Here is a 22054-nt window from a genome sequence, read left to right on the forward strand (position 1 = left end):
GGGGGGGGGGGGGAGAATTCTCGCTCGACCGAGGCCGGCCAATCTAGGTGCGCGAGCTACATTTCCAATTTCAGCGACGGCCGAGTACACACGGGTGGAATATTGCCAATTTAGCGTGCAACTGTTGTGTCTGGGTCCGCGGGCAGGAATAGTGTCGTACGGTGTACGTACGGGCCGTATTTTTGCGTCCCGTTTACTACGGCCAACTATTACGATAAGCCACGCGTAGCTTTCGACGTCTGGATTACCGTTGTACGTGTTAGCCCCGTGACAAATCAGATGCGTCACGTATCCGGCATGAGTATCGCATCGTGAAAAATGCAAATACACATCTTGTGCTTCAGTTCAATAATGTCACACGTGCATCTTACATTATCGTGTTTTGTGTAAGTAAATTTTCTATTACCTGAGGACCAGGTGAGATGGGAACTTTGTTATAGAGGAATAGAAAGATTTCCGGAGGAAGGGTTTCTGCTCAGTCACAAATACTCAGTTATCTTAACCGAGTTTTAAAGCATCTGAATATTCAGATGAACGTTTTCGGTTACAGCGACAGAGATATTATTTCTCGTCAGCGAGTGTTTTGTCTGGTTCCCGTTCAGTTGCACGAACTTAAATGTTTTCTCCGTGCGTAAATCAATCTAAGTTTAAGGCTTGGTCTACAATAGGAGTTGGAAGCCGTAAGGATTGACCAATTACAGCCAATTATTCTTGTAATAATCGACTATGATTGACCAATTCTTATAGTTTACGACACCTATTAATCAAGCCTAAGACCTACGATAAAACACAGCGTATTTTTGCTTCGTAAATGGCGGCTACTGACATATAAATTTCGGGATTACAAGTTTTGCGCTCGCGTAGATAACACGCCGCCATAATTTCAGCGGCTCTCAATGTGTCTGTGTGTTATCGTACCATCTTATTCCCTCCCCATATATTTCGGTAGCTCATCGTCGCAGTCACTCAATTCCGTTCCTCACGTCGCGCCATTGGGCAGGCAGTAAGCGTCTTAAATTTATCGTTCGACCGTACCGACGGCGCGACGCGCCGAGAGAGCGAGGACCCTTCGCCGTGAGGGCGAGGAGCGGCGCGGGGAAACCACCAGGGGGAGTACAAGGGGAGGAGGGAGAGAGGCGGAAGGAAAATAATAAAAATGGACAGTTGCAGTTAAGGCACGGTAGACTGACCCTCGACAATCGTCCTTAGCTATATTTTGAGAGTCTCATTACGCGATTCCCAGATCGCGCTTTTCCCTTATTTCCCGCTTTCCACCCTCACGTCCGCCCCATTCCACCCCGGTTTCTATTCCCCACCACCCCCGGACGCGGCGGCGGTCCGTCCATAAAACTTGGCCTCTTCCTGTCCCCGCGCGCCGGTCCCTCGTTACCAGACGCGGAACACGAATTCTGGAGAAGAAAGGGATAAGACGAATCAGATTCCGGAAAGGGGTAGGAAAGCCGGAATGGCCTCGGACTCCCGTTCGAGATTTCTTATCGCGGCGGATCGTCGTCTGCGCTGTCGTTTACACTTTTCGGAAAAAGGACAGTCGATGCTCTCCGGATAATAGGACAATGGACACTTTTAATGCGAAGATCGTGAGTGCGTCTTCGACAAAAAAATATATATTCATATATATAAACTCCACTTCCCCGATACCTGAGATTTTCAATGAAACGAGGGAGAGATGTGTCTGAGAGGAACGTTATTGCTTCCTAACTGCGATTCTAACGCTAATTGCTCCGGTAAATATTTATACGATTTCGCGCAATCACTTATGCGGAGACTCCGCGACTGTATATTTCTCGCGAGGGGTCCCGGCATTCAGGAGAGTCTCGAGATGCAACGTCCCGGTCGAGACAAGACATAATTTAACGCGCCCATTGGCCAAGGGTGGACGGTACATAACTTGAGCTCCGTTCCATTCGGGAGACTTGGCGCCCTTCTCACTTATTCCTCTTCACCCTATTCGACCCTCGCGCCCATCTTCTCCCTTTCCTCTCCCTCTCTCTCTCTCTCTCTCTCTCTCTCTGTCTCTTTCACCCCTCATTCACTCTCTCGCACCCTTCTCTCGCCCATGCTCCTCTCGCACTCGCAATATCGTACGGTCAGACTGCGCCGTACAATGCGTCGCATTCAATTCTACACCCGAGTCTGTGCAGGATCCTCTCGGGGTTGTATGGTTGAAAAGAGAACAAGAAGCAAGGGAGAGGGACGAGAGACGGGCAAGCGGAGCGGAGAAAGAGAGCGTCTATAGGACACTCATGTGTCATTTAACTGAAATACCTCCGATGCGCCGAATTGATTTACAGCCGGACATACGCGGCCAGCAAAAGTGCGCGGTGCGGTGTACATACACGCGTTCGTGTGTGGTCCCGCGCGTGTCTGTGTGGGTGGCTGACTGGCTAGCCAGCTAGCTGGGTCGGTCGGTGCCGATCCACGAAATAGAGGTGGTGTGCGAGTTCCGGCGAAGAATTGTGAGCATCGCGTGGCGAAATTTATTTATTGCCGAGACTGACCGTGCGACTCATACCGAGAGAGAAAGAGGGAGAGAGAGAGAGAGAGAGGAAGTTCGAAAGGGGTTCGCGGGATAAATACGACGCGCAAGATCGGCGATCGATATCGTCGACGGGGTGTCTCGTCTTCTCGCGCCAACCCGATTCGTTCGACGATCAGCCGCGACTAATTGCGGCGATTTATCGTTGTTCCGATCACCGATCCCTGTGAAAGTGAACACAAGTGCGAACGAAGCTTCGCGTTTGATAATGCAGCGGGCACGAGATACGTAGCAGACGCAAGCGCATCGCTGAAGGCGCTATCTTATTATAATATTCCACCGCGTTTTCCCGGCAAAGCAGGTAATCGAATATCTGAAGCATCACGTGCCCGAGGTTACACTCAGGCCGCGCATCCAAGCTTGACGCCATAATTAATTATTAACACCCCATGCCGGCGGCTATTTGCTTTTAAGCTGAACTTACGCAATGCGCGCGCGCGCACGTCGCGAGTTCACGAGTGCACGCGTGAGAGTCCCGTGCTTTGGCTCGGCGTGAGAATGAAGCTGGTAAACCAGCGCGGGTAGTTGATGTAACGCGACATATACAGAGTGTCCGACCATTCGTTATGCAGCCGCGGTGTGCAAACAGAACTCATCAAACTGAACGCAAAATTCCCCTACCGTTTCGCAAACAACCGAAGTTTTGAATTATTAATCAAAGAAGATTGGTGAACGGTCACGCGTGACACGATAGATGAGCTGCATTGGCGATGTGTGTTTGTACATTAAATCGAAAAAGTCCTTTGTCACTTTGTAAACGTAGATTTTGAGTTATTAATTAACTCTTTGAAGCACAGAATTTTCAAAATTCAGATTCTAATCAAATAGCTGATTTCTGTATACTGCGTTGTCGGACACCCTGTATACCGTGTGCGTGTAATCGCAGCAGTCGCGGTCACATTCGTTATGCAACTTGCAGCAGCGCTTAGAAAGAGGAAAAGAGAGAAACAGTTAACGTTTAACACGAACATCTCAAGTGTCCGGTCGATCGATCACACATGCCGACTGATCTCGGCTTGAAAATCGCAAAATTAAAGTTCTTCCCACCGTCTGATCTCGATGTCGCCCCGCACTTCGGAAGAGCGTCTAATTAAAGTGACGCTCGCGAATAATCAAGGCTGCGAATCGAAATACCTGCTTCGTGCAATGCTAAATTTTTCCGCCAAGACACTCTAACTCGCGCGAAAGCACACCCGGCGCCGTGACGCGACATATAATCCTGTATAATTGTAATTAGCGAGCACGTTTCTGCGAGCCTCAAAGGCGGCAATCACGCGAAGTGGTGTCTATCGATTAATCGTCGAATTGAAATTGCTACCTAAGTTACTGCGCGCGTCTCTGCTGCCTATTCACCGCTCTGCCATCCCGCATTGCAAAGCTGATCTCTACGATCTGTATGAACGGATCGTCAAACACGAACGTCTCGTTCATTAAGACACGAGTATGGCGCAGTGTCCTCGCTAATTATCCAAGCTTCCACTCGATACAGAACATCGAGGTGCAATGTTCTTTCTTTTTTCATTAAGCCGTTACCTCTTTGAAGCCCAGACTGTAACTTCCGACTTGTGCACGCTACGAATTCACGAAAATCGCAACATCAAACAAATTATCCCGACAATCTTTGCGCGCGTCTGTCTGTTTACCGTTGCGCGAAATATCAACAAATGCTCTTCTAAACTACAGTATCAAGCCGTGTCGCACTAACCCGTAAGCGCGCAACGCGCGCGCCATTCATTACCGCAAGCTGCATCTCCAATACCGCAACCGTGTCGTGCAACACGTTGCCTTCCGTGGCCGAACCGTAGACTCGCATTAGGGAATGGCAGAGCGCAGATGACAGCAATCGCGGTGTGGCTTGGTTGACGATAATCATCTCGAATGGATACGCGATCGATCAAGCCCTACCTTCGGGAGATTGCGTGCGAGCTTGTAAAGTCCTCTCTCTCGCGGACTTTCTCCTCTACGCCTCCGTATACTTCTCAACTTAATTTTCCTCTATCTACCTCTTTCTTTCTCGCTTTTGCGCTACGTACGCTCCCTTCGTCTTCCCGAATCGATCCGAATTGCACAACTTTGTCATCTTTTTCCATTAGCGACGCGATCCATCCTAAACACCGGCCGATCCGCGGCGAAGATTCAAGTTCCCGAGTCGAAATTTTGAGCCCAATATTCCATTTGATACTCTGATATATTTTCACTTTAATATTCTTACATTTGATATTTCGATACTCTTATATAAGCCTATATCAACCTCTTCAGAGAAGAGAAATTCTCTTCAGAACCTATAAATGGTATTTTGTGCGCATTTTCTGCTATTTAAAGGTGCTAGGTAATGCTTTAGTTTGCATGTATACGCTAATTCTTCTGAATATACGGTTATTAGAAAGTTCCGGTCGGAAGTAGTGATAAAATTTCGAGCTTAACGATCGTCGCGAGCATTTGCATTAGTCATAAAGCGTATCGCGACGTGTCGAAGACGGGGTCTTCCGGCAACGATACTAATCACGCTAACCTCCGCTGTAATAGTCTCGACATCGCTCGTATGTATCTACCCGGAGCCGGCGATTCACCGGGGATCTGTCTCGTTAACAGCCCACCTTTGCAACCGAGTCGCGGTTTCTAATCCCGCGCGACTTATGGTCCGCGCGCAACCCACCCGTCCTCTGACAGGTAGATATCGCACGTTGCAGCTATGTCATGCTACACGTCGCACCGCATTGATTTGTGGAGGCGCATTAGAGGGCGCGAGAGAGGATACGGACAAGCACCTGTAGCAGCTTCCGAGGCTATAATTATCTTGAGTAGCCGGGATCGATCAGGCGTATTTGGAAATTGCATGGAATTGATTAATACTAATGTCACGCTACTGTATCTCGGGTGTAATCGTGTGTACACGCTGCTGCGCTTAAATCAAGTTTGGCCTCGGCAAACTCGATGTGAGTCTCGTGTTTGTTCTCTTATCCTCTTTCTCTTTCTCTCTCTCTCTCTCTCTCTCTCTTGGTCTGTTTCTCTCTCTTTTTCTCTCAATCTCTCTCAAATTCCTACCTTCACCTCGAATCTTTGTAAATGTTCCGAGTAATGTTGTAAGTCAAGTGGTGTAAAGCAAGAAAAATTATCTATTTAATTTCCGGCTGGGTAACGCCAAGTTTACGCGCTTTGTAGATTTCAAGCTTTATGGTGGGATACGCTGTTTAAATACGTCGTGACAAAAGGCAAGAGGCACGAGTTTGCATGACTCCCGGGTTTATCGTGAACGGCATTGTTATCACTACGTACCGACTAGCGATCGGCTGTCTAATGTACAACCCGCTGTGTATTCAGGTTTAGGCGGATCGCACATAACACTATGTTGCATTAACTGCGAGTACGATTATCATCTAGGTAGACTACAACGCTACACTGTATAGCCGCGATAAATTGTTCTCGATATGTGTGCACACCTCCCGCCCGCGACATATTAGAAAAGCTATCGGTTTATTCAGATAGGGTAGTTCGTGAATCGTGATCACACGGAGGAAAAAATTGGATTGAACGTTTAGTCGTAATGAACGCGAACCATCGCATTCTAGTTGAGGGACGCGGAATATCTGACTCTTAGAAGTCAATTTGGGTTATTATAAGAACCCCAGAAATTCTGTGTTCTTCGACTGAAATGCGTTGCTTCGCTCGTTAGAACCACAAACTTCACGTTAATGCAATCAAACTTCTACCTGCGTGCGCGACTTGGACGGAAGCGGAAAGGAAAATAATAAACAACGATAGCGCGCGGGAAACGTCGTCGTCGCCGTTTACAATTCGCGAAAATGTGTTAGAACCATTCAGCCTGCGACCGACGCTAACAATCGCGGAATGTTGAAAACGTGTCGTCCACTCGCTCTAGCGGCCGTGTAAACGTCAGAATTTGTCATACATATGTTCGATACCGCGACAGCTCCGTACACCGGCTGCGCAATATGCAACCCGATATATGTCGAGATTAAAGAAGATGAGACGATAGTCGGCGCGATGTTGCACCGACCGGATCGCCGATAATTATCGTAACTAGCTGCGCAAGACGAGCTCTCGCAACGAAAGCTCGGCAAATGGGAATCCCTGTCGTAAATCAACGTGTGTTATTAAGAAAATTATCTGCTATATCGTGCGGTCAGCGCATATAAGATAATTAATTGTGATAATCGCGCATCATTTATAAGATATGTATACGTATATAGATTACACTACAGGACATGCCTTATAAATGATGCACGATTTTGGTCCAAAAGATTTAGGAGTATATAAGGAAACTTACAGACAGACAGACATTCTATTTTATATATACAAAGTGGCCCACATAAAGTATGACAATCCAAAAAATTCTAAAAACTCTAAACTTTATCTAAAATATTTTTTTGAAAAATGCTTCTACCAAAAGTTATAAACATTTCAACTTTAAAATAGAATGTATTTAAACTAATATGATAAAACTATAAATTAAATTAAAAACTTTATAGAGTTTTTGTTTTTTTTAACTTTTTTTATTAAATACAGGAATACTATGAAGTCTTCTATCTAATTTTTTTACGGTCTGTAAGTTTCTTATACACTTCTAAATCCTTTGACCGACTAATTTGGCAGTTGCTTTCTGAGGCTATGTGGAAAATAGGCAGTTGCTTTCTAAAGCTATGTGGAAAATAGGCTACACGAAACCTGCACTGGATTTTATGGTCGATTTCGATACATCGGACTAAAATTTGGTTAACATGGGATTAACCAAATATTTGACAATTACAACCAAACAATTTTATGTATTATGTTTTCTCACTAATACACTCTATTTAACACAAGTAAAAAATATGGTACTGCTAACCAAATCATTTATGTCAAATATTTTAGTTCCAAAACACAAAAATAATGTTTTCAACGTGGACAATCCACCCTTTCGCTCTGATTCCATCCTCTTGACACTTCTCTCGTAATATGACCAGCGCCGGGCAGTTTTAACTAGTATGTAATCTAATTCCATTTAAAATTTTTTTTGTTCAATTTCCAGACAATTCCTCTGCGATATATCGCGCAATCCCTTCCCTCGAAGGTTCAACAACCTGACAGAAGCGTGACAAACGCGAAATTGCATTTTTCGTCAATATAAACTTGAAGATCCAGGAATAGCCGCGGTTACACATATACACGCACACACGACGTCGCCGTGCCCACCGCCGCTACATGCATCGCGTGCAAAGTTTCTACGCCGCGAAACTCGCGTCTACCGCGTCGCGCTCCTTTTAATCTCTTTCCATTATCGGCGATTAGAGTAATACCCGCATCTCGCGCTGCCAGTTGTACGAGGCGCAGGATGCGCCGTCGGCTGTTAAGCGGCTGCGATTTAATCGCCGCTCTAAAATAGACACGCCGTTGAAACGCGATAAAATTGCGCTCGCCTCGTGCGTAACTCCGCGTGCGATTCGTGTCAATGTGTATGCAGACCGTGTATCAGAGTGGCATTAGAGCTTCACGATATCGGTTGCGCGCAATCACGTTACCTCGGCGATAATAATAATTATTATTATTATTCTGCGCCGCGCTCCTGTGCGTTCGTGTTAGTCACGGCTGCGTCACAGATTGCAGGACGAACGCATCGTGTCGGCTTCACTCCCGTATTAATTTCGTCTCGTCCCACATCAATAAAAGAAAAAAAAAGAAAATAAAAAGAAATTGATTCATGCAACAGCAAATATCTATAATAACCCTGGCCAATTTCATTAGCTGTCGTTAATTAAGTGCCCGACATGCGATACATGAATTATCGTTTTATATAGATACGGAGCTCTACAACATGCTTTTGCCAAATGTCCAAATAAAGAGTGGGCGCTATTGTTCCGCTAATATTAACAAGTATCGTGGGGAGAAGGGGAGAGGCAGCGAGCGTGCAAACAGCGAGCATGAACCCTCTTTTGCTCAATTTCTTTCCGCTATCACCGATCGCTTAGGCGCATGACGTGTTTCCAGCTCCCGCCGCCGGAAGCACCATCCATTAAGAGCGCCTTGTTTAATCAGAACTCTAAAGTTTCTCGCCGGTGTACTCCGGCACGGCATAATTGGTCGCTTGCCGAGCGCGTATTTGCGTGGCGCTTTTGACTAAACTCGCGGAAATAAAACAATAAAGAAGAAGGGGGAAAGAAGAAGAACGGGCGAAGGACGAGACGAAGGCAAAAGAACGAAAGTGGCAAGGAATGAGAGGGGGCGAGAAGTACACGTTACCCGTGTACGACTGTATCGCCCTCGCTGAAAAAGAATAGAAAGGTAGGAGTGCGAGAGACTCAAGGGGTTGCGTCCAGAGTAAACATGTCAAGCACAGTGCCACCCATTAATTAGAACCCTCCCCCGCTGCCAGTGCCTCGTCCCTCCGGCTCTTCGTGAGAGAAAGAAAGCGAGAGGAGGAACGCGACAGCGCGGCTCGACGCGACGCCCGCGAGAGTATACCGTATGCCACCCCCGGCACACAGCAATCTCTCCTCTCCGCTCCTCTCTTCTCGCGAGAGATGTATCGCGCCGAAATCTATCGAGCCGAGAGCCGCCCCCGCGACGAATCGGGCTGGATGCGACTCCAGCTCGCTTCCTGATCGCCCGACAAAGAGTTTAATTAATGGCAAGTCGCGCCCTGTCTTTCTCTCTTTCTCACTCGTTCTAAAGAACGACGGAGCGGCGGCGTAAGCGGGAACTTACACGGGAGACACGTTTCTACTATTTATCCTCAAACGCTGTCGCGCGGCGTTTGATTTACGGCGCGAGTGGCGTGTCGTTCCGGCGGAGGGTGTATAAATTTTCGAAGTTGAGCTGTTGCAAACACACTGCGCCTCCAGAGTGAAACTGACGCGCGAACCCGGCGGCATTTCCGTTTATGGTTGTAATTGTAACGTACACTGAGAGAAAAATATTTGATATTTGTAATTATATATAATCATATAGAGAAGTGACTATTTATAAATTATGGTCAAGACAATTATTTTTTAGTCAATTGTACTACATATAATTGTGTATGTACTATGTAGTATTGTGTGTGTGTGTGTGTGTGTGTGTGTGTGTGTGTGTGTGTATGTATTGTACTATATAATGATAATAATATTATATATTATAGTAAAATATATTTATAAAAATATATTCAATATATTTCAAGTATTTCACAAATTTGTATATCCACAAATCTATCATAAGATAATCATAAACAACAAATTTATTCAAAATACATCCTAAATTTTAATAAGATAGTATTTTAATTAAGAATATCAAATTAAAACAAAAATTTTATTTGCTTACTACATAGAATCAAACTAATTTTTTCTTAATTTTACAATATTCTAGTAAATAGAATATTTTCTTCTTTTCAATATATGATAATGAGCTGTTCTACAATTTGTAATGAATATATCCTAAGACAATTATCAACGAAATAATGTTGAAAGTAACCATTACCTGAAAGAAAAGAAGTAAACTTAGTAATTGCTTATCTTAGTGATAGTATGATACTTTTCTGTGTACATTTTTATTTAAATCAAAATTCTCTTATCAAATAGAATTATAGAATAAATAATTGTTTTTATGTTATAACATAACATATATACTATAAATATGTATAATGTACACTATAAATATATAGACAGAAAAGTATCATACTATCATTAAGAAAAGCGATTACTTAGTTTACTTCTTTTCTTTCAGGTAATGGTTATTTTCAATATCTCATTGATAATTGTCTTAGGATATATTCATTACAAATTGTAGAAAAATTCACTATCATGTTTTATGTTTTATGTTATAACATAAAAACAATTATTTATTCTATTTTGATAAGAAAATTTTGATTTAAATAAATATGTACACAGAAAAGTATCATACTATTACTAAGGAAAGCGATTACTTAGTTTACTTCTTTTCTTTCAGGTAATGGTACTTTCAACATTATTTCGTTGATAATTGTCTTAGGATATATTCATTACAAATTGTAGAAAAGCTCACTATCATATATTGAAAAGAAGAATATATTCTGTTAATAAGAATATTATAAAATTATTGAAGAAAAAATTAATTTGACTATATGTAGTAAGCAAATTAAATTTTTGTTTTAATTTGATATTCTTAATTAAAATACTACCTTATTAAAATTTAGGATGTACTTTGAATAAATCTGGTGCTTATGATTATCTTATGATAGATTTGTGGATCTACAAATTTGTGAAATACTTGAAATAAGAAACATTTATTTGAATGCAGTATGTATTTTTCTGTGTGTTATTACTCACCAAATAAATCTTTTCTTATTTTTTAGATGTTTTTTCTCTCAGTATACCTGCGCTATTACCATCGATATTATGTTATAATATTTAATTATTTTCCACGTATTATACACAATGTGTTTATCATATTTTATTTTATAGATTTATCGATTATTGAAATCGGAAATGATATGAAGACTACAAAACACACATTAGATAAAAGACAGTACAGCAATGACTCACATTGCCGATAACTCTGCTCAAATATGAACCTTCAATATTGTATCCCTGTGATCCTCCAGTATCCCGCAGGATTGCAGCAATTTCCCCGGTGTAGTTGCAATCTCTACCAGATCTAAAATAGAAAATATTTTCCTAATTATTCACAATGATAGAGAAATTACTCTATTTTAAGCTTGTCGACAACAAGTCAATATGAAAATATTAATAGTACAAGATTCAAATAATGGTTATGTTTGAGAATAATCTAAATGAAAGAAAAATAAATTTCTCTTTCATGTGCAATAAAATTAAAATACGATAATCACCTGTAGGATGCTTGCACTGCTCACTATAATCCTAAACTCGACGAACGTCCTCGTGAAGCGACATGATTAATCCTGCAAATGTTCTAGTATAAGATATCTAATATTTAAAATTACAAATAGCAATAGTAATTGAAAATTACGCTGGACGCAAGACTATGTACCGTTACCGATCGCAAGATAACAACAACCAACAGTATCAAAACCCGGACCTTCAAGAAGTTTAAATCTACTTTCACGCGCTTTTCCAAATGTTTCTGTCTCTCTCTCACGCATGCTAACACTCGCGATTCGGCGAATATCGCTTTTGTCTTTCTCTTTCCCTCTGATTATCACCGCATTTGTGATTCTCGATAATATAATTCCGGTGATTGCACGGTCCGATCACTGAGTGAGACGATGCTAGAAATGAGTGTAAGAGACGCGGACTCGACACGACGCGACAAGCGCCGGTTGTGTATGTCATTAGAAACAAGATCACTCTCTAATGCAGTACTTACGATACGTTTCGCACATCGCACATCGCTATTTTCTGCACTCCCGACGCTTATTTTTACGTAAGACTTACTTTAAAAGACATAGATAAAAGATACGTAAAACGCGGAACGATGTCGATCGATGTATTCATAGCTGTTGCTTGACGCAAAAGGGTCGAAAATGGCCGCGTAATTGATCACGTACGCCAAAAATGGCATGAACGGTGTCGCACTCTGTGATATATCCATTTCTCTCTTTCTTTCTCCGTCTCGCAACAGACGTTACTGCATGAGAATCGACGTCGCGTGTATCGCCAGCGTCATTTTATCTCTCCTTTTCCCCCTGATTATCATCGCATGTCTAATTCCCAGTTAATAAATCCGACAGTCGTCCGGTTCTATTACGATTTGAACGAGTCGACGGTACAAACTATAAACGCGGACTCAACACGACATAACGCGACGCGACAAGCATCGGGTACATATATCGATAAAAAACGAGCAGCTTACTGCCGAATAACGTACTTACCGTACGTTCCGATGGTCGTACATCCCTATTTCGACATTCCCGACAATTGTTTCCGCGCGAGACTTACTTTAGACAAATAAAAGATACGTGAAACGCGGAGCAAAGTCGATCGATGTGTTCATGGCTGTTGCTTGGCGTAAAAAGGTCGAAAATGGCCGCGCAATTAATCACATACGTGGAAGATGGCGTGAACGGTGTTGCGCTCTGTGATATACCCGTCTCTCTCTTTCTCTCTCCGTCTCGCTAACAGACCAACTTTACCGACTATCATCGCATTTCTAATTCCCGGCTGCTAAATACCGCGGTCGCCCGATTCTATTACTACTTAAGTGAGTCGACGATAAAAACAACAGACTCGACTCGACAAGTACCAGCTGCATATATCAAACAGCAAGTAGAATACTACCAAATAACGTACTCACCGTACGTCCCGACGATCGTACATCGATATTTCGGCATTCTCGACATCGTTCTAGGCGCGAGGGCTCACTTTTGACAGGCATAGGACGTGTTGACAGCACAAAGCGATGTTTATCAATGCCTCCAATGATGGTCGCCCGGCCCAAAAACATCGACTCGCGCATTCATCGTTGTAGGAGCACCACCGCGCTCCTACAACAATGCCCTCTACTCGGGGGGGTCCGTGTACTACACTCGATAAGTCGATAAATTAATAGATCGATAAGTTTATAAAGATCAAATAGATCGCAAGTTGAAAGATACTAAACATTTTCGACTAGCGCATTCGTATCTACGTACGTGTTTGTCAGTAATGGCGTTGGGACAAAATTCTTAGAGAAGCCTGGAGCCAAAGATTGAAGTTGAAGTTGAAGTACGTGTTTGTCACTACTTTTACTTATAAAAAAAACGTTTTGGAACGCGCGTCTATATTGTTATTGTCTATATTACGTATTGTTCACAGGTACGTAGTCGATAGAGAATGCGGATCGATGCAAATGTCAATAACTCTAACTTGGAACTAATTGTCGTGAAAGGAAAATTACCGTGTCAAATTCCTGTAACTCGTGCCGCTACATCTACTCATTAAGAAGCAATAGCCGTTTAAAGCTGCGACTCGGGTCATTGAATCAAGCTTCGACTCGACGTGACGTCTGACCAAGAGCATGCCACCTGATGTTGTACCGGTTCTTTGTATTCACGATATCCTCTTCATAAAATGAGAGGTACGACCACGTAAACGGAGTGGCTGTGTTTATATCTGAGCGGAGTGGGAATAACGGAACCTGTTCGCTGCATGCCATCCTGTATGCGCCTCCCAAAATAGCCCCGCGGGATGCCACCACTGTTTACATTCACTGTTTACATACCTCGCGCAAAAGAGCGCCGACGGATCAAACACACGGATCAATACAAAACGTCAATAGCTCCTCTTGTAGACGTCCTCTTGTAGCGATTTGAAACAAAAACCGACGGGAAAGGAAAATCGTCGCGTTCCTGATGGATGTGAAGTCGTCCTTCTATAAAGTAAGGATCAAGTAGCGTAATCGCGTACGTACGACAAGTATAGGTTTTTATATCTTTGTCAAAGTGAATGTTAATCTATGTTAAAAATCAACGACAAACTTTGGCTTGAAATTGCAATGTAAAACGTCAGTTTTATATTCATACAGAATTTACTCCTTTACTTGGATAGAATATTCGTGTCATATTAACGCACGCATATTAAGAGAAAAATATCCAAGAAACAGAAAATATTTATTCTGGTACTAATTATTTGTTTAAATCTAAATTTCTTTATTTAAATATAATAAACAATTGCTTTTATAGGAAACTAAAGTTTTAAGAAAGTGCATTTTTCTTATTTGAGAAATACTTTATATATTAGTACAAGTAAATATGTTATAATGTTCATCGCGTAAATATTCTTTTTATTTCTTAGATACTTTTTATCTCAATGTAGAATGAAATCGACTTTTTCTCAACGACGTGAGCAGTTGTGAGACTATAATTATTTGCCTAATGATAATAGACAAAATTTTCATAAATAGCAGTTTCAATTTTTACTCGATTATCTTCTTATTCTCGTTAAATTCGTGAAACGCCCGGAATTATCTCGTATTATGATAAATAATTTGAGAGAGAAACATATCAATATTCTCAAATATATCTCTCTCAAATTATTTATCACACGAGATAATTCCGGAGGTTTGAACGGGCGTTTCACGAATTTAACGAGAATAAGAAGATAATCGAATCAAAATTGAAACTGCTATTTATGAAAATTTTATTCTGTTATCACTAGGCAAATAATTATAGCCTCACAACTGCTTACGTCGTTGCTCACCTCCTCCGGCATCTTACATCTTTCATCCTCGCTTCCCGACTCGATATCCTGTTCTCTGTCGTTCAAGATACTCACTCGTTGCACTGACGCTCGCGCTCACAGATACAATTTGATCTACATGTATTAATTAACGCGACAACGAGAAGCTCAATTAAATATTTCAAATGCCAATGAAATACTTGGATCACTCGACGGGAATGATAAAAAACACACAGCCACACGTGCTACGTGATACGCGTGCTGCTCGACGGCTCAAGGCGTAGTGGAAACATTTGGAAAAGCGCGCGACGCGCGAAGGTAGATTTGACCTCTGAAGGTACGGCGCGTATGTTGATAGTGTTAACTGTCATCTCGCGGCCGGCACTGCCGCGGGACGACGTAGCTCTCTCTATCCATTGTCTCGCAATCGCGCGCCCAGTACACTTCTCCGATATCGTGTTATTTTTTGCTGAGCCTACTAGAGAGACGTACATACCGTTACGCGGAGCACGTGTGTGTCGATAAGTTAATTATAATTTCCGTTGGTTCTTGAAATATTTTATCGGATTCTTGTCGCCATTGCATTAATTTAACACGTGTTTTCCCGATCGAATTGCATCTACGTGAGTGTCAGTGTCAGTGCGTCAGTGCCACGAGCGAATACTCGAAGTGCCAACAGAGTAATGAGGGTTCAAGGTATTGAATCGGACATCGCTGAAGACTGGAACATATGAGAACACGTATAGCGATGTATTACATATTTTCAAGTAAGTTAAGTTACATTTGTATATGCATAATTATTTTTTTATATTATATAATAATATTAGGCTGTGCAATAAGAAATATCGGATTTTTCAGGTAAAATCAAACGGTTGCATTTTTATGTTGTTGTAATTTGACGAAATAATGCGCTGTTTTGATCTATGATTTCCTTCGCATACATTGTTTTACAAAATTATATATAAAAATATAACCGTTTAATTTGATATTATTAAAAAATCTAAAAATCTGAAATTACTTATTACACAATATTTTGCAAATTTTATCATTGTTACATTTGTCATCACTGTTATACTATAAATATTTCCACTTTGAATGGACGTTTATATAAAAAGATATATATCCGAGCCGAAATATATAGGACAAATAGCATTCTCAAACGCCAATTTGTGCAGCTAACATCATTTAATAATGCTTCTTTCACCGTTATTTCCATCTTCAATCTCGACTTTCGCGGATTCTCAATAGTACCTCGCTAAAGCGGCTTCCCACGCCTCATCTGCCGGCATGTATTAATAGATCTTTGTCTATCGACTGCCTTTGAAGTGCGCTTAAAATTGAAACAAATCGGTATTGCCCGCGACCACGTGTTCGCTGAGACAACAAACGACAAATACAAAGCGGCGAGTATGTGAATGCACCGTAAGATCGGACAATCAAAGGACAATCAAACTCGTGTTCACAGGACGACTGAGAAAGCAACAACGAAAGGTCGATAAGTCGCGACTGACCGGGCGCTTTTGAAGTAAAGGGATTGGGAGAACACAAAGAGAAAGAGAGAGAGAGAGGGAGGAGAAAACGGGGAAGGGTGGCAACGAGGACGACAGTATTAGTCGTTTATTATTTGTTGAGCACGTAATTACGCCACGAAAGGACTCTCGTGAAAGCACGCGACCAGTACGACATATGGCGAGCGATGTGTGTATGTGCAACCCACGAGTATCTCTCATTTCGGTTGTTTCGATCTCTCCTGTGACCAGAAATTGACGTGCAATTAAAACAGCGCTGTCGCTGTGTCATACGCCGACATTGAGCGGAAAAAGCAACTGCAATTTATGTGAGATTGCTATAAAGTAAATGTATTGTAAGATAAATGCCTGGATACATACTTAACTCTTATTGACTTGGTTTTTGAATACGAATAATTAAACTTCCAATGTAAAAAAAAAATATATATATATGTATTCAATGTTGAATATATATATATATATATATATATATATATATATATAAAATATATATACATACACTTAAATATTCGTATTTAAAGACCAAAATAATAAGATCGTCCAGAGTTAGACACGTGTCCGAGTATTGAAATGTCAGATGTGAATTTTTCCTTAAAGTCGAGCGCGAGATCTAATGAAAAATCGTATTCTTTATTGAAATACTTTCGAAAAGACTCATTGATATCATTGGATCGATGAGAGACCTCGCAAGCGTCTAATCGAAATAATGAAGGAGCGCGTCGGTAATATCATAATTGCGAAATCTAGCACGTCAGGATATCGCGCGGTTGTGAATTTCAGAGAGCGGCTATAATCAAATATAAACTCCCCCGATGGACATGTTTCCATTTGTAACGCTATTAGCGGCGCCGGTACAGTTCGCTTAAGTTTCCAGCACGATCATCGCGCGGGTAAAGTGAATTAAGACGGACGGGACCGTGGCGGAGAAGAGGGGGTCGCGTTATATTCCCGTGTAACGCGAAACTGCGGTTGTCGGCAAACGTCAAATTAGGTGGCAATGAAGAGGCCGTAGGAAAGTGGCGTCGCAGTTTAAGAATAATACACCTTCCCTCCCCTCTCCGTTTTTCCTCGTCGCGAGTTAATGTCAGGGTTGCAAAACAGGCGGAACGATAAAATCCTCCGCGTCGAGACGAGAAACGCGACGCCCGGTCGGCAGGGGGGGATCGCGGATAAGGTTAAGACACGAGGCACGGAGAATGAAGAGATGCGGGGGTGAAGGAGGCCGGGGAAAACGCTCTTCGGGTTTTGTTTTGAGTTTAACGGCCCCCCGACGCGGAATAAATTCCTCGGAAGGAAACCCTTTGGACCCCGAAGCGTCACGAGGCGCGCGGAGCGAGCCGTCGTCGGTGTCTTCATTACTTTAATGGAGTGCGAGAGGCAGTATACGCCGGAAGCGGCGGGTGTGCTAAGAGGCAGTAAGCAGGAAGAAGGAGACGGCATCGCCTCGAAGGATGTTATGAAATCGGCAGGATAATAATCCCGAAGATGGAACAGGGGGAAGAGAGAGAGAGAGAGAGAGTAGGACGAAGACGCCAATAATGGAAAGAGCGTTATTCAGCGGCGCGCTTTGTTCTGCCTTTTCTTCGCGGAAAATTCTTACGATTTGAAGCCGCGTCTTTCGCCAGGGATTTAATAACGACGCAAGGCGCTTGGTATTTTGATGAAGATAGAGGAAGGGCGAATTATCGCGAAACGTGCCGGAGACCGGTGCAAGACGTCTGCGGAGATATGTCCGAATATTCTGTCAAAATTAACTGAAAAAAAAGGTGTTTCAGTCTGCTCCGTGATACACGCGTTTTTCCCGTCAGCCGACCCTTTCATCGCGATCGATGATCCTCGTGCGATCTCTTCCTTCATACTTTGCTAAATCACATGTACATAGACTCTTTGACGCGCTCACACACACACACACACATGTACACACGCATCACGTCGATGGTAGACGGCGAAGAAATCCAATTCCGCGAACGGGGAAGAAAAGAAATCCCGACGCGACGCGACGCCGCGTGGAAACGGAAATACATGAGCTTCCGGTCGATGGCTCGCGCTCTCCGGAATACCAATACGAATATCTGTCGCTGACATATTGCTAGCATCGTCGTTACGCCAGAAAGCAGAGCGAAGCGTCGCGCTCGTCCTCCCTCGATACTCCAGCCGCTACCCAACCACCTTCCCGAACCACCCCGAGGCTCACTCTCATTCTGTCTCTCTATCTGCCGCCCCCTCGCGAACTGCCATTTCACTGACAGCCTCTTCTGCGAAAATCGTCTCCATTCGGATTCAAATGAGGCCTCGTTCACACCATGCCACGCGTCATATACCCCTTAGGCACTCGCGAGAGTTCGACGCGTCAGACGAGTCGTCGGCGAAAAGGGGAGGGCGCAGTGAAATTCGTCCATTGACACTCGGCACTCTTTATCATTATCGGTTCTCCTCTTTCTCCCTAGCGTCCGTACACCCGGATGGGATCGTTCCAATTTTACAGTTCCCGCGAAATGATCAAGCAGACAAAGGTATCATCGGAGACGGATTAAGCCAACCGATTGAGGGCTCAGGTAGTCGCGCGATTTTTATTCACGACAGTTCGCGATGACTTAAGCTAAAGAGATTCAATGTAGACTTCTTCCCTGCTAAACGTATCACGAAGTATAGTCGGAATTGGCAGGTACTTCGTTGCGATAATTGGACATTACTACCTGTGTGTCAGTTTCTGTACTTGTTTTTCGTCTGTTCCTTTTCTCGTTGAACTCATAACGCATAAATAATGTGGATTCTGTGAGAGATAGAGGAGGAGGGAAGAGATAAAGAGAGAGAAGCAAAAGAGAAAAGTATCCTGATTCCCGGATTAATTAAAAGCACCGTAAAATGTTTATATGTTCACGCGCGCGTTAGCCAAGAGCAATTATTACCCTTTTTATTTTACCACCACCTATCCGGACACAGTCGCGCGCGCTTGTCCATCGTCTCTAATGAATACCTAACGCGGCCGAAACTCCTCTCGCGAGTCCATAAACCCAGCGCCGGGCACGACAGAGCGGATGATAAAAGGCTGGACAGCAGCCTTTTTTAATTTACGTCGGCACGAGTCTCTCCACGGAGAGGTGTTTCGTCGTTGGTCGCAGACCGGCTGCGACACAAGACAGACAAGGACGGACTGTTCTGATGAGGGGTGTAGAGAGCACAGGGGCAGGGGGAAGGGGATTGCGCCTCTTGAATTATTTAGTTAATTTCCGGTAAACTGAAACTCACGTCGTCGGCAAAGCCAGCCAGCCAGCCAGCCAGCCAGCCACCAGTCCCTGGAACACGCTTTCCAACGTTTCACGAGACGACGAGGGAACTCGTGAAGTGTATAGGTTCAACTATAAAGGTCGGAAAGGACGAGAGGGATGGAAACAGAAGTGCGGGCGTAACGACAACGAATAAGGATAGAGTGGAGCAAAGTAAAATTTAGCAAGTGTAACAGAATTCGCGCGCGCGCGAACTTTCGAGACATTTAAATATCACAGCGAATACAGCGAGTTCCTTGATAATAGACGCGACACGACAAGTTCACTCTTATTATAAAAGCATTTTTAAGTTCTACAATGATGGGAACCAGGCGAGAGAAATCGTGATTCCGTCGGAATCCGTCGCGATAAAAGAAATCACGGTTAATTACGCGCCACTCTAATAAGCAATATTAAAATCCACAGAAGTGGACATAAAACAGACACAAAGCGGGCTAAGAACGAAAGGGTAAGCGATAGGACGCGAAATGGATCCTAGGAGAAATAGATAGTGATGGCGTAAAGGGGGATGACGGAGCAGAAAGAGAAGCTCAGAGAGGAATCGCGCAGGGGATGAAATAGAGAGCAAAAGGAAGAGGAGGGAAAAGGGCATGGAGAGAAGAGAGAAAGAGAGAGAGAGAGACAGCCGTAGCCAGTTAGTACGGTAACGGATCAGACCTAAGTACGTACTTAGTAGACCCCAAGCGCAGCCGGAGGCGTCTTAATCACGTAATTGCTCGCGAAATCCCGTGGCAGCGTAGCCGAGGCCCACCCCCCTTCTGTCTCGTGCCTAGCAAAGCTCCCCTTTCCACCTCCGCGTCCTTTTCCCGACCTCCTGATTCACCCCCGATCCCGCATCGACGGCGGTCGAAGTACAAAGTGGGCGCAAACGGCTCGAGGCTCGATATCTTCTTACTTATTCATCCGCCGTTTCGCCTTGGCAATCGAAAATTACTCGGGCGCCGAATTTCGGCGAGGGATAGGCCGGCAGCCAAGGGGTTGCTTGCTTCTCGCTCTCTTTCTCTTTCTGTGTCTCTCCATCTTTCTATCTTATCTCTGTTCACTTCAAGAAGAGAGAAAGAGAGATACGCGAATCTAATTAAAATCAGGCGTGCGGTTCTTTTAACGGGGCCGACGCTTTAATGGCTATTTAAGATGATGGAAACGTGATTGAATCGCACAGATTAATATTTCTAAAATCTCGAAGTTTTATCGTCTCTCCTTGGATCACAGAGATCAGACTGCGTATGTACTTGCTCGATTCTCTTCTTCCTCCCGCGATGTGTCAATTATTTTATAGTTATCTGCGCAACATAACACGACTAATGGATCTAGAAGTGATGTCTTCTTATTTATTCATCCATCCCTTTCTCGTCTCCACAGACGAAAATTATTCCGTTTTGCGTAACCGAGCGCGAAGGGAGCGCGGCAAGCGGACCGCCTATATGCGCGCTAAAGAGCGTCTTTTGGAAGCGCGAATCTAATTCCGACGAGTGCGCGCCGCTTAGAAAAGGGCTGACGGCGTCCCGAACAGCGTAATTTCATCGGGGCGACGAATTAAGAAGCCAGACGGTAAATGGCTGTTGATGGCGAGGAGGATTAATTGTCACGCAAAATAAACCATTCGCAATTCAGGGAGATCCGCGAATGCAGAACGCCATCCGCGCGTTCGAGCATATGTTAAAAATAATTGTCTTGTTTTCGAGAAAGAAGTTAAATTTAATATCTAAGCGAAACAGCATTTAAGCATTCGAAATCTGAGTAATAATTCTTCGAAGGTAAAATTACCATAAACATGCAATTTCCACTATTCAATATTACATAAGAAAATATATAAAAAAATATATAACAAATATATAAAAAAATATAATATATAATCATACAAGGAAATATGAAAGAAATGGTCGCTTATTCGTCGCAGAATAAAATTATTTCAGCGCGTGGTAAACCGAGAAAGCGTGTTGCGCGATCAGATGTAAATGTGCGCGTGTCGAGCGGTCGCGTCGGAGGTTATGCCTTCGGCGAACGATATCTCGGGTGGGCGCCGTGCGACGCTTCCACGTAAATCATAGCGTGCGGGATGGAGCATTGTTTCCGCGTTTCCCTCCCGATGGCGATCGCGAAAGAAGTGGCCCCCCTCGCTCTCAATATTCAATAATTCGCATCGGCCGGCGGACGCGCACGATCTAACGGCCCCGTCGTCGCGCCCGGGTCCCCACGCTCTGGACTCGCATAAAATATAACCGAATCAAATCGGAAGCCACGGGGGCATTACATGCCGGCGGCCAGCACGAAATCGAGGTCAAGCTCTTCCGGTTTTCGAAGACGCCCGCCGATATCTCACGTTAATGACGCCATAAACGCTAATGCCTGTCAGCGGTGGTCGATTATTCCCGAGCTCTTCGAGAACAAAAGAGTGGTAATTGTTGCAGCGTAGAATGTTTCGTGACTAACGCGGGGGTGAATAACGTCCCGGTGGTGGCCGGATGAGTGCGCGATTCAGCAATTTGACGCGGCGATAAGTGTAGTTGCTCGTCGAATAGATTACTCGATACATCAGACACGTTACTGAGCACATTTTTCGTCCCTTAGATCCGAGGAAACGCGATCTTGCGGTGC

The 22054-nt window shown here is 43.7% G+C and overlaps 1 long non-coding RNA gene across 1 annotated transcript in view; it reads right to left on the reverse strand.

The window, feature by feature from the left end:
* Positions 1 to 15349, reverse strand: part of LOC116845258 — a 366503-nt gene extending 351154 nt beyond the window's left edge. Inside the window, exons 1-5 of the long non-coding RNA XR_004378220.1 lie at positions 14662 to 15349; positions 13361 to 13834; positions 12779 to 13004; positions 11355 to 11426; positions 11050 to 11161 (exon numbers count right to left, since the gene is read on the reverse strand). This is a non-coding gene — a long non-coding RNA (uncharacterized LOC116845258). The remainder of the gene's footprint in view (positions 1 to 11049; positions 11162 to 11354; positions 11427 to 12778; positions 13005 to 13360; positions 13835 to 14661) is intronic.
* Positions 15350 to 22054: the final 6705 nt, after the last annotated feature.

This window comes from Odontomachus brunneus, unplaced genomic scaffold (genome assembly GCF_010583005.1).
Source record: "Odontomachus brunneus isolate Ranch 3 - 2012 unplaced genomic scaffold, Obru_v1 Obru_scaffold_050, whole genome shotgun sequence".
In the NCBI taxonomy this organism is placed as follows: domain Eukaryota; kingdom Metazoa; phylum Arthropoda; class Insecta; order Hymenoptera; family Formicidae; genus Odontomachus; species Odontomachus brunneus.